The sequence below is a fragment of the Felis catus genome, chromosome C1 (genome assembly GCF_018350175.1).
Source record: "Felis catus isolate Fca126 chromosome C1, F.catus_Fca126_mat1.0, whole genome shotgun sequence".
NCBI lineage: Eukaryota > Metazoa > Chordata > Mammalia > Carnivora > Felidae > Felis > Felis catus.
Genome location: NC_058375.1, coordinates 47,973,777 through 47,987,618, shown reverse-complemented (window position 1 = coordinate 47,987,618; position 13,842 = coordinate 47,973,777). Strand labels below are relative to the sequence as shown.

At 45.9% G+C, this 13,842-nt stretch overlaps 1 long non-coding RNA gene across 1 annotated transcript; it reads right to left on the bottom strand.

Moving 5' to 3' along the window:
- Window positions 1-895: 895 nt before the first annotated feature.
- Window positions 896-13,365, bottom strand: LOC109502353. The gene is made up of 3 exons (XR_002160916.3): window positions 6,925-13,365; window positions 4,309-4,375; window positions 896-2,283 (listed from the first exon to the last, which is right to left on the bottom strand). It is a non-coding gene; the product is annotated as an uncharacterized LOC109502353 (long non-coding RNA).
- Between the last annotated feature and the right edge of the window lie 477 nt (window positions 13,366-13,842).

Below are 13,842 nucleotides of genomic sequence, written 5' to 3'. Positions count from 1 at the left end.
TGAGAAAATGGAGGCTCAGAGAGGTTAATGTTTTGCCCAAAGCCACACAGTTAATCAGTGATAGGGCCTAGACGTCAATCCCAGATCACAACACTTGTCCAGCGCTTTTCTCACGATATGTATTTGACATCATGGATGGCATTTACCTTTTCATAGTTCTATTGTGGGCATGATCAATAGTCAAATCAATAGTTCTATTGTGCCCCATAGATGTGGAAGAGGAGAATCAATATTTACATGTGTCCAGTCTGCAGCACTGTATGATAAGTTGCAACAGATAAAAAGGCGTGAAAGTGGTCTTTGTTCTCAATACTCATTCATTCATTTCTCTATTCACTCATTCATTCTAAAAGTACATTGGGTCCCAGATTGGGTTAGGAGTTGGGGAATGCTCTTCAAGGGGCTCACTGTGTAATGAAAGAAACAGATTCCAAAGTCAACTGCTCCAATTCAGTGGGAGAAGCTAAAATTAAGAGTATTGGGGGGTGATGAGCGTATCATTGACAGTGCTTCACTTTGCCTGTGGGATCTAGGAAGGCATCCCCACAAGGGGCTGAGTGTGGAAGGAGCCATAGGTCAGGGAGTGGGATTTGCCACCGACAGAGGCAGAAGTGAGCATGTCTCTTTCAGAGGACCACCAATGATTCCATGTGGCCAAGGCCAGGGAGGGCTGGGAACAAAGCTGAAAGCTAGGCAGTGTTCCTGCAGAGGAGTTTAGACTTCCTCCTGCAGATGGTGGAAACACATTTTAATTTTTGTTCATGTTTATTTATTTTTGAGAGAGAGACAGAGACAGAGTACAAGTAGGGGAGGGGGAGAGATAGAGAGGGAGACACAGAATCTGAAACAGCCTCCAGGCTCTGAGCTGTCAGCACAGAGCCCGAGGTGGGGCTCGAACTCGGGAATGGTGAGATTATGACCTGAGTTGAAGTCGAATGCCTAACCGACTGAGCCACCCAGGTGCCCCTGGAAACGTAGGCAGAAGAGTAGTAAGATGGTCAAATGTGGTTAGAAAGCTCACTGTGGTACAGGTGGGGAGAAAGGACTAACAGGGAGGGGACCAGTGAAGAGGCTGGTCAAGGTGAGGGCCTGTGGTAGCTGTGGAACGTGGAGAATTGCTCTGGCGAGCCCCCGCTCACATGGAAGCTTCAGCATAGACAACAGCTCAGAGAAGGCGCTTCAGTCCAGCTAGAAGCTTTCCTTAAGGCACCCTGAAAACTCTCTCCCGTTCCCTCAAACAGAAGAAGAGTTCAGTGGCAGTTAACAGCAATGGCTTTGAAGTCAGCTTGTGAGACACTGCATGGTGCCTCCACTGCTAACTAGCTATGTGACCTTGGGCAAGTTGCTTATTCTCTCTGTTGCCTCAGTTTCCTTATCTGTGAAGTAAAGATAATAAGGGCCATCTGGGTGGCTCAGTTGGTTGAGCATCTGACTCTTCATTTGGGCTTAGGTCATGATCCCAGGATCGTGGGATTGACCCCTGCATCAGGCTGGAGTCTGCTTGAAAGTCTCTCCACACCGCCTCCCCAGCTGGCGCATTCTCTCTCTTTCTCTGATATAAAACATAAATAAATAAATAAATAAATAAATAATTAAATAAATAAATAAATAAAATAATGTTACCTACCTCTGAGGGTTATTGTGATTAAATTATTCAATGCATTTAAAGTGCATAGAACAGTGTTTGGCAATGATTAAGTGTGCAGTTAAAAGTGGGGTTATAGTGTCATCACACCCATTCGCTGTAGGGGAATTGTGTGTTTGTGGGTGTACCGGACCAGTCTGAGAACTCGTTGGGGACAGGTAACCTCATGTCCAGCAGAGAGCCTGGGACATAGACTCCTCAAAGAATACCTGTGGAACGGATTAGAGTGAGGCTAATGACAAAGAGATATGTAGGAGTTAAATCACACATCACTGGGGGTTGATTGGACATTACAGAGAGGGTTAGTGAGGAGAATAAAATCATTTCTAGGGTTCTGAACGGGGACAGGAAGATGATGGTGATGTCATGGCTGAGATAGGGAATTAGAAAGAAGGAGCTGGATCTGAGGAACAGAGGCTAACACACACAAGATCAAATCAATAGGACTGAAAGAGGCTGAGGTTTGAACTCAGATTCCACGGACAGTTTATAAGAACGTGCATGTCTGTGCCGAGCACAGGATCTAATGCATAGCACTTCATAATACGTATCAGATGAGGTGGGGAATGTTTGCATGAATGGACGTCTTTTGTAGATGCCAGGATATCATGGTTGCTTTTCTCTTCAATGATAGAGGTCTGTGTGGAGGTTAAAAGAAAAAAAAAAAAAGAAAAGAAAAAGTCACCATAAGATTTATTTTTCTAATCTTTCTCTTAAGTTTTATTTATTTTGAGAGAGAGAGAGTGAGTAGGGGAGGGGCAGAGAAAGAGGGAGAGAGAGAGAGAATCCCAAGCACTGTCAGCTCAGAGCCCCATGCAGGACTTGAACTCATGAACTGTGAGATCAAGACCTGAGCTGAAGTCGGACACTTAATTGCCTGAGCCACCACCCAGGCATCCCCACCGTCAGATTTAAAAATGAAGAACTGGTAGCCGGTATTTTAAGTGAGTGAATATGGGAGCCATCTTTTTCCCTTTTTTTGACACATCAGGACATGTTTTATTATCTCCAGCTTCAGGACATAGTCTCGCAAACTGCTAGGAAGGATGACTCAAACCAGGAAGTTTGGCAAAGCCCAGGCCAAAAAAAAAAAAAAAAAAAAAGCAATGTCAAGGAATCTAGGAACATAGGAAAATGCCTGGCGACAAGCGAACAAGTCACACGGGCTCCTCTACGTATGACTCCAAGTTCAGTCACCACACCTCCTCAGACACAAGCTGAAGTCGAGCTGCTTGTGGGGCTGGCGTCTGAGCAGGAGAAGCAGAAAGAACCGTCTGCAATAGTTCCTGTTTGGAATTGATAAGTTTTCCTTCAGTACAAGGTAGCTAGTAGAGCAGTAATGGTAATTATAAGAATGCCTATAATTAATCAACTTTTACTACTTCCAGAACATGGTAAGTGCCTTACAAACATCATTTCATTTAAACCTCCTCAATTCCTACAAGAAACATGCTGCCTGTCCCCTGTGGAAAGATGGGGAAACTCAGCCGCGGAGAAGTGAAGCAACATGACCGAGGTCACACAGCGAGTGAGGCCTTGAGATCTGAAGTCCAGCTTGCCTGACTCCAAAGCCTGTGATACTAACCCTATTCACACACAGTTTTTCTCTGTGACTCCTTTACACTGGGGCCGTGCAGAGTTTAACTTCATCTAAGCGAGTCTAATTGGGGCATGAGGCTCACATTCTAACTCCAGGTAGGACAAGACAAGAGTGTCCCTGCTCAAAGGCCCTTCATCAGTCCAAAAGAATCAGAGAGGCATTGTGCAAGGATCAAGAGACACGGGGTCAGAGAACTGGGTCCAGATACTGACATTGCCACTTACTAGTGGCAAGGCTTTCCCCCGATCGATCGCTTAAATTCTTCCGGCCTCTGTTTGTTAGTTTCTTCGTTTTCACTCACCCCTGACTCTGGAATATAAAAGGGTTTGCCTAGGGATGCCTGGGTGGCTCAGTTGGTTAAGTGTCCAAGTCTTGATTTAGGTTCAGTTCATGATCTCATGGTTCATGGGTTCGATCCCTGTGTCAGGCTCTGTGCTGACAGCGTGGAGCTTGCTTGGGATTCTCTCTCTCTCTTTCTCTCTCTGCCCCTCCCTCACTTGTGCACTCACTCTCTCTCTCAAAAATAAATAAATAAACTTTAAAAAAAGGGTTTGCAGAAATGATTTGTCAAAGCTTTTGAAAAACTGTTATTTTTATTTCAACATTTGTATCTTTCCCACTAGAAACTTTTCCTGTCAAAAAGTAATATATACTTACTAAAGAAAAAACATATTTAAAAAAAAGGTAATATGCAATTGTTTAAGAAAGGATACAGACAAGTAAAAATAAATCTGATTCTTTTTAGTGCAAATGGAATCACTCTTCAAATTCTGAACTTAAAGGACTATCAGAGAGGCTGGCTCCAGCTTTAACAATAGCAATAAAAAGTCATGTTTGGGTCTTTCCTGTCACTTCCTAAACATTTCTTGACTTTTCTTTTGAAGAGGTTTGTATTTCATATTGTACTTTTCAGTGCTTAGATCTAAAGACATACAAAGTTCTTATGAAGACTTTTTTATTCTTTTGAGGACTGCAAATAAAATAGAGCAAAACAAAAACATACTAGGGAATATTTTTTTTCCCCCAAAATAATTCACTCCACAATCTTTTATTAAGAACTCACCATGTCCAGGTCTGGTGTGAGGCAATACCCAGAATGCAGTGCGATCCCTGGTGAGGAGGCCCAATGCCTAGTAGAAGAAGTGAATGGAGTTAAGTACGCAGTGCCCTGAGCTCACACAAAGGGAGCTATGAATTCTGTCACAGAGCAGGGGACAAAGGCTGAGTCCAACAGATGGCAAAGACTTAGAAAAGCAACCACTAGCCCTAGGGTGATTATCTGGTTCTAGAATGGCATAGGATTTATCTTCCATGCTGGGGTACTTGATAACGAAAGGGGAAGTACTGATAATTATGTCAGAATACTGGGTGAACACCAGAATTTCCTGGGCAAACGAGATCACATGGTCACCTCACTTCATGCTAACATTTCGTTGTGAGAAACGGGGCTCTGAATCTCATTTTCTTTTAAGTTTATTTATTTATGTTTAGAGAGAGAGAGAGAGAGAGAGAGAGAGAGCAAGCAGGAGACGAGCAGACAAAGAGGAGACAGAGAATACCAAGCAGTCTCCATGCTGTCAGCACAGAGCTGGACATGGGGTTCAGGGCTCAGTCTCACAAACCATGAGATCATGACCTGAGCCAAAGTCAAGAGTCGGATGCTTACCAACTGACTGAGCCACCCAGGCACTCCTGAATCTCATTCTTTACACATTGAAACCAGTGATGGAAATGGCATGTTCAGAATGCTCCAGGGAAGGCTTCCCCACCCTGGCTAACTTCCTGAACAACTTGTAGAGGTTCCCTTAACAATGCCTTTCAGTCCTGTTGTTGGAATCTAGCATAACGTCAACACAGCAAACAAATCGTTCAAACTAAAAAAGCACATTCTTGTATCATCCTTAACTTAGTTTCATAGTGACATGAGACTTTCCAAACCACATTGATGTTCAGCCTTAGGAGTTTGGGGTTTTCCACACTGCTTTGGGGACCAACTCAGAGCCCTAACTCTCAATGTTTCCAGTTGATATTCCTTGATTTATTTGTGTGTTTAGTTATAATTCCAAAGAGGTTATGATGATTTTCTCCTTGCAGAGACTATTTGGAAAAGTCTTGGGGGTAGAAGAGGAAATACAAAACATTTTAAAATAAGACTGGTGCCATCAAGATGTGACATCTGCTTGTGCATGAGGCAGAAAGCACAGCATGTGCAAAGGCACAGGGGCAGGAAAAACCATGGAGGGAATTGTATGGAATTCTCTGGCTGGAAATGAGCTTGGGAATATGGTGGGAGGAGAGTTGAGGGGTGCCTGGGTGGCTCAGTCGGTTAAGCATCTGACTTCAGCTCAGGTTATGATCTCATGGTTCATGAGTTTGAGCCCCGCATCGGGCTCTTTGCTGACAGCTCAGAGCCTGGAGCTTGCTTCAGATTCTGTGTCTCCCTCTCTCTGCCCCTTCCCAGCTTGCACTCTGTCTCTTTGTCTTTCTCAAAAATAAATAAACATTAAAAAAATTTTTAAATGGGGAGTTGAGACTAGATAATGAAGGCCCTTGAATGCCACCCCAAGGAGTTTAGACTTCATCCTGTTGGAATTGATGAGTCTCTGGAGCTGTTCAAGCAGGATATTTGCTTTTGGAAAGAGAGAAAACCAAACAAAGCCAGGGAGAGTCAGTGGTCCTGGAGCCAATTTCTCCCTTCAGGTTTGCAGTGTTGATTTGCTCCAAACTTTTCCTTAATGTGTTCCCTGACTCACTATACTCCAAACACCACCCCAACGGAATGTATCTCAATCGACTAGTGATTATAGACACAAATTTCAGATGCTTTGGGTTTAGCCCAATCCCAAACCGAGGATGGATTGGAATCTTTAAGCATTCCCTAGCTCTGTGCCCACATGGGAGTCTGGATGGATGAGGGGGCTGGCCAGGCACAGAGAGGTGAGAGTGGGGGCCTTCTGTCTTCTGACCACCCTCTTGGAAACTGCTCCCAAAGACTTTCCTTGGGGGAATTTATAATCTTCATTCCCTCCACCCTCCACCCAAATCATGTCTGCCTGGGCGCCAAGTCCAAAGTCATGAAGCTAATGTAAAAATGGCAGCTGTATACTTTTCAGCTACTTGGGATGCTTAATGAATGGACTGGCTTAAAAGATGAAAGTCTCCTTGACCCCAGAGGTATTTGAACAGGCTTGCTCTGGAGAGGTTTCTTTCAGGCAGTAGGAAATTGGAGTCTGACAAATGAGGATTCTACTCTGCATCCGACTACTTACAACCTCTGAGCCTCTGTTATCTCAGCTGTAAAATAGGGATCATAATAGCACCTTCTTTATAGGGTTCTCAAGGGGAAAAACAAACAAACAAACAAACAAACAAACAAGATAATGATGTCGCTTGACCCAATGTTAGGCGCTGGTATGCATTCTGTAAAAGCTGGCAATCGTCGTGGTTCGCAGGGTCATCTACAACTGGTTGGGCTTTGTGCTTCCAATGGTGAAACAGTCATTTATTTCTGAGTATGACCTCTACTCTGGAACATGACACAAGCAGAAGTCCTATAGGCAAAGAACTGGTCATCAACACCATTGAATATTACCCATCAGAGACCATCTAGCTGTGGGAACCAAACTTCCCATTTTGCAGAGGGAGAAATAAATTCAGAGAGAGGAATTAAGTTACACACCTTAAGTTACAGATGGATTCTTGACGAGGCCTCGTGCTTCCCTCACGTTCAGTACCATTCTTTTGTTTCCTTTTCTGTTAGCAAGCAAAACTCAGGACCTTCAGCGATCCTGCCTTCCTTCCATATACGAACTCATTCAATTCTTCCAGTAACCTCATGCAGCTGATCTCATGGTTAATCTCCATTTTATGGATGAAAGAATTGAAAATGAGAGAGGTTAAATTCATTTATTCAAGCCTCACAGCCAGCAAGCAGCAAAGCCAAGATGGGAGCCTGGGCAGTCCTGCTTCAACGCCTGGCTCCTTAACTATAACCACATACTGACCCCCTCAAAGTGAAAAAAAAATGTGTGCTGTCTCCCTTAGGGGAACACATTCCCTGGAGAAGAGACACAAAGCCACAAGAGTGTCTAGTCATGTGTCTCGGGCACAAGGAGAACAAAAGAGGGAGGGTTTAGTTCGGCAAGGAGAGGAAAGAGAGAATTCGGAAAGCTGCCTGGAGGAGGTGGCCTCTAGCCAGTTTTCAGAGCTGGCTTGTTGTCCTCTAAGCTGATGAGGGCATGGGCGATGCGAAGGCATTCCTGGCACATGGAAGCATCTCAGCTGAGGCAGGCAGGTATGAAGCGGAGGGTCTTAGCGGATACCACCAGGGCCAGGACACCAGCCACTAACTTGGTGTGCGACATGGGCAAGTTACTTAACCTCCAGAGACCTCAACTGCTTCTTCTGTAGAATGGGGATAATAACCCTGCCTTGTGAAACTATTTGAACATTAAATGAAATCATGTGTTATTCTTCTTCCTTTATTTACCCATTATAAAACTATTTCCCTCAGTAAAAATTTTTAATTGAGTCTTTTTTTTTTACACTTACGCTCGCAGTAGCATTAGCAATAATCCTGAGTGGGTTATTAGTCATTCGTAATAACAATATAATTAATGATAATGTTAATTGCCTTTGATGGAGGGCACTAAGTACTTAATATGTATAATCTATATTTATCTAATCTACTCCTCAAAACATACCTTAAAGATAAGTATCATCATCCCCATTTTTTCAGAGAGATTAAGAAATTTACACAAAGGTCACCAGCTAGGAAGTGGCAGGACTAGTTTTCAGACCTAGGTCTGTCTGTCCAGAAAAATGCCCGACAGACAGAGAATGCCCTGTGTTTTGAGTTCATGTTGGTCTTGGCAAAGTCCCTCAGCCTCTTTCTCAGAAAGAAAACAAACATTGGAAGGGGTTTGCTAACACGTTGGAACAGGAACGCCCTAGTGAGGGAGGGAAGGGGCCCGCTGAGGCAGGAAGATGAGTCCATATTTGGAGGGTGGGGTTGGGGAGGCCCCTCAGCCTTTTCTCCCCAAGCCCAGAGGTCCCAGGGAGAGCCTGGCTTGAACTGGAACCTTGAGCTGCCCAGAAGTCATGGCGTCTTGGCAGGTAGGTGTGCGCCTTCTCAGGCTTCAGGTGGCCCCGGCAAGCCAGCGGCGTCCTGCCCGCCTGTGAGGGCTGTGAGGCTGCAGGCTGGTAACCCAGCCCTTCCCCCGTGGGTGTCTCCTAGGCAGCAGGGAGTTAATCTGCTATCTGTTGGGAAGGCTTCCAGAACCCTCCTCCCCCGCCTGTGTTTGCTCAGGGCTGGGCTCTTCAGAAACTGAAACCAGCAAGACACCAGGCCGGCCAGGCCTCATGGGATCCTGCCTGGGTTTACCTTCTATGGGGAGGATCAGAGAGCTGGGCGGAGCAGAGTCTGGAGCCTGGGCAGGGCCTGCGGATGTGGCAGGCTCCCCTCGGCCTCCTCCCCGGGAGTTAGGCCCACCCCCGCCTCCACCACCACCACCAGGGACCAGCTCAGGGCCCTGGGGAAGCACATGGCCAGACAAGCCAGGGTGGCCCTGCCCCTCACCACCTCTGAGACACTGAACAAACCACTGAACTCCAGTTTCAGTTGCTTGCACTGTAAAATGGGGAGAAATAACGCCTGGCCTTTGGATTCGGTAACATAGGTGTAGTGCTTAACACGTAAGGAGTGCTCAGTATATAGGGTCACTGTATCGATGTCCTCGTTGCTGTTGTTGCTGTTGCCGTGGGGGCAGCCTGCTTTGTGAGGTAGTTAGCTCCCACGGCTCAAAGTGTTCAAGCGAAAGTTGAACGAGACGGGGAAAAAGAAAAAAGAAACAGAACAGGAGGGGATTCACACTGCCATACCCACATACTGGCCTGGTCCCTCCAGAATCACCTGGGAAGCCCAAGCACCACCTCACACACACTGAATCCAAACTTGTTGGATTTATCTAATCCTGAAGGCAAACTTTTACAAAAGTGCAGCTTCCTTTTATGAGCCAATGACCTAGGCCAATAATTTCTACATTTTCCATCTTCGAAAGGCCCTCATGCTTTTCCCTCCTACACCATCGATTGACTAGCCAAAGATATTTTATTGACCAAACTAGATTTGGTAACTCATAATTAACTCATTTGCACACTACATATGGAGACTGTAAAGACCCAGAGTTCATTCAGCGAATAATCATTCACTCAACGAATATTTATTGAATAACTGGCATGTGCCAGGCTCTATGCTATGTCATAGGGGATGGTGGAAAAGAAGGTGGACAAGAGCTCTGTCCTTCTGGGCTTTCCAGTCGGGCATGGAAGTGCAGAAAAGGAACAAGGATTCAAACACTGACACTGAAGCCAAGAGAATTCCACAGAGTATAAGACACACAATATTTCTACAGTAAGCAGATAGCGTTCCAGTCAACAGCAAGTAAAGTTGATGTATCAGTTCCTCTGTACAGCATCCATACAGAGAGAGGTGGAGGCCCCTCCCCAGCATGCACTTACCCATGGGCACACACACACACACACACACACACCAATGGCATTATTATTTTTATGAATCCCAAGAGGTCCAGGGTCTTTGGATCAAGAACAGCTAAGGCCTTATGAAGAAAGGAAGACACTTTGGACCTACTTCCTGCTCATGTGGCCCGTCCCATTGCCTCTAACACCCCATGAACAGCTACTGGCCGGTGACCCCAAACACTCTGAGCAGAGTGGCTAAGGGTGTGGGTTCCGAAGCCAGACAGCCTGGGATTGAACCCCAGCTCGATTCCTTATTAGCTGCGTGATCATGGACAGGTTCCTATGAGTTCACAGGTGCGTAGGCAAGCCCTCTGTGTGCCCATGAATGATAATACCCATTCAGAGCTGTTGTGGAGATTATAGAGATGGTAGTGAATGCCTCGGAAGGCATCAGCATCTGAGCTGTTCTTATCCTATACTACTTTTTTGCCTTTGATGGTCTCTCTGCTTCAAGTACCACCCTCCCTTTTCTATCTGGGGAGCGTAGAGTTACGGGCACAACGTCCCTTCCTCTCTAGAGCCTTCCTTGGTTACTTCACCAGGTAGCGTGATGCTTTCTCCTCTGGGTTCCTACAGCTCTTCACGCATACCTCTTAGAGCGCCTCACACCCCACAACCGTGTTTCTTATTGTAGAGGCGTTCTCCTCCCTCTCTGGATTACAGGTTCTTGAAGAGCAGGGGCCATATTTTATACATCTTTTCATCTTTAGGGACAAGACGGTCCCTCAGACAGAATAAACACTTGCCACTGCCTGTTGAACTAATAATGAAGGACAGACAATGGGGGGATGGATGAAGTGACATGCCCAGGATCACAGAATTCTGGTCTGCATTTAGTGTCTGTTAGGAAGAGTGCTTTCCTGAGCTTCCGGTTTCTCGTTTGGAAAACAGAACCGATAATAATGGTACCTAGGTCTCAGGGTTGGAAGGGTTAAATGATGTACATACAGGGCAGTGTTCAAGTATGAGCTTTAGGATCAGATTGTTTGAGTGCAAGTCCCAGCTTCACTACTCATAAGTTATGTGAGGTCTGATATGTTCTCGACCTCGCTGTGCCCAGAGAAGATCGATCTTAAACCAAAAAGAGCATATTGTCATTAATGGGCTATTCAGAGAATGAAAGGAGGTACTCTTTATGAAGTCACCAGTGCCTGGCACAGAGTAGGTATTCAGCAAATAAGTATTGGTTCCTTCCACCACTTTCTCCAAACCTGTAGGCCCTGGACTCTGAAAGCCTGAAACAGCTGTTCAAATGCTACATTCTGCTCTGAGTGACTAATGTCCCTTAAGCCAAGGTTGGAAAGCCGACTCCAGAACTAAGCTTACATTCGAGTGCTGAATTAGAGGCAGGGAATGTGGCTGCCTGGTTTATTTAATTAATAAGGAAACTTTGGAAAAGGGGGCAATTTAAAATCAACAAGCATGCCAAGGAAATTAAAAAGAAAGAACTAGCCCACAATTTCATATGTGGGTTTCATATGTCATTGGAATAGTCCCTTCTGTAAAGACATGAATAGTGGGATCATCCAAACCCAAGTTAATGTTTTACAAACTGTAAGACCAATGGCCGGAATTCTGTTTGGGGAGCAAATGAACCAGTTAATCAGTGTACTGCCCTGTAACGATTCTTGAATTTCCTACTGCTTTATGATAACATTTTCATAATAAACTCATTATTCAAAATTCTCCAGTGGCCACATGTCTATTACTAAAGCATAATACTAAAGGGTATGGAAGAGAAAAAAAGGTATTTTCATTTTGGACCTGGAATCCCATCATACTCCCAGCCCGATCGCCCCAAACCTCCTTTTGGTAGGATTTAGAAGAGGTTGAAATGAGGTTGCCCAGGACTCTGGGAGCTATGGTTGTCAGTGGCCCAGTCAGCCAGCATTTGGCAGTTCAGTTCAGATAGGAAACTGGAGAGGGCAGGGGTCTCAATAGACCCAAGGGATGAGCTGCACGGTGGGGAAGGTGGAGGGCAGGAATCTTATTAGCAAAACCAGCTGCCTGCCAAGTTGGGCGTGTGTCCGAATTTCTGAAGAAAAGGAAATCGCAGCTGTTAGCTTTAGCCTCAAGCCTCTAAGGACTGGGAAGAAAGTGGGGTGGGGGTGGCTAGGGAGAGTACTCCACTCCCTCTGCCCCAAGCACACTCTACCTGCATACTGCACCCTGATCTTTCTTAACCTAACACCTCCTTATCCAGACCTTGAGCCAGGTCAGACACCTGCTCCAAAAACTCTTCCCGGATCTCTCCAATTGGGGGAAGAATCGCTCTCTTCTTCCCCATGTGCCTGGGGAACTTTGTGTCTCCGTTTTAAAATTTCTCAGACTTCTTTACGATATGCCTGCCAACCTCCTCCATTCTTTTTTTCTCTTATCTTCCTCTTTTTAAGTAGCTTTATGGGGGTATAACTGACATACGATAAACCGCATGTACTTGAAGGCACAATTCCTTATGGATGGACCTGCGAACCATAGCACCACCAAGACAGCGAACATATCCATCGCCCCAAAGGTTTCTTCGTGGCTCCCTTCTCCAAACAGACACCCATCTGCTTTCTGTCCCCATAGATCAGCATTTTCTACAGTTCTGTATAAACGGAGTGATAGAGTATATCCTCTTTTTCGAGTGGCTTCACTCACTGAGCACAGCTATGTTGAGATTCATTTATTCTACCTTCCCTCTTCCCCGAAACATGGGCTTCCCTGGGGAGAAATGGGGTGCAGCCAGAGCACGAAGCTCGACATAGGGCACACAGGAAGAGCCATGGTGGAAGACACTGGGGTGTGATGGGCAGATCTCTCTGGACTTGGCATCAGGACATCATGGATCTCACGTATAGAGTCACGGCCGGACTCGATCACTGCCAGCTGTGCAGAAGTGAGTCACTCATAATCCGAGCCTCAGTTTCCTCATTTGTAAATTGGGATGATGATACACCTCCCTGCTCCGGGGAGAGCTCTGTGCGACTCCACAGAGCCCAGGGATAAAGTGCTCTGTAAACTGTGAAGGGTCAGTCCTGGGCGAGGATTAGGCCTAAATCAAGCCAGCAGCATAGTGGGAACACCCCAGCTCCAAGGGCTATTTAAAGGCCTGCACGCATTTCTTTCCGGGGACGGTGCATGGTGTGTCGATTCCTCACAGAAATGGCTAATAAGGGTTATGTGTGGTGGCCTTTAATCCTGGCCCAGTCACCAAAATTTCAAGGATTCTTTTCCCTCAACCTCCCCGCCTCCCCTTTCCTCTGCATAGGCTGTGTTTATTTACAAGGCCTCTCTCCCTCCAGAGAGCTGCATGTGACCGGAGGATTCCTCCTCTGGCCTGGAGCCTGCTGATAAGGGCAGTCCATCTGCTGGGGGCTCCAAGGCCTGCAGGAACAGGAACTGAGCAGTGGAGGGGAGCAGAGGGGGAGCCTGCCAGGCCTGGCTGTGGCTTCCTTTGGCCAGGACTGACAGAGGGAGGATGAGGTGTGACCGGAGAGAAGGAAATAGTTGTCTCCCGTTGGAAACCGACTTGACCTATAAAATCACACCAGATTTGAGGACGCTTCCTATGCACCACCCCCTCCCCACCCCCCCACCATGAACGGAATTTCTCATTCGCTGCTGTTTAGGGAAGAGAAGTGAGGTCAGCTGCTAGGACACACACAGGGAAATTCAAGAGCTAGCAGCGCTTGGGGAAGCCACTCTCCCTCCTGGCCAGGCAGGCTGTCGTCAATTAGAGCTACCTTTTGTTGAATACCTGCTCTGCATCAGGCACTATGTTTTCTCTAAGCTTTACAGTGTAAGCTTCAAAGCCATACGGAGGGAGGAATATGCACCCTCTCATTTCACAGCTGATAAAGGTGAAATAACACGTCCAAGGTCACTTAGGACGTGAGGCAGAATTTGAACTCCATGATGTCTGACAACGGAATCCACGTTCTTTTGAGAATTTGAGGACATTGATTCTCAAAGAATGAACTTAATAATAAATTATTTCCTGGCCATGCCCTGTTAAAAGAAGGCTCTGTGACCAATTTAATATAGGGAATGTTATATATAATGTCCCTATCAT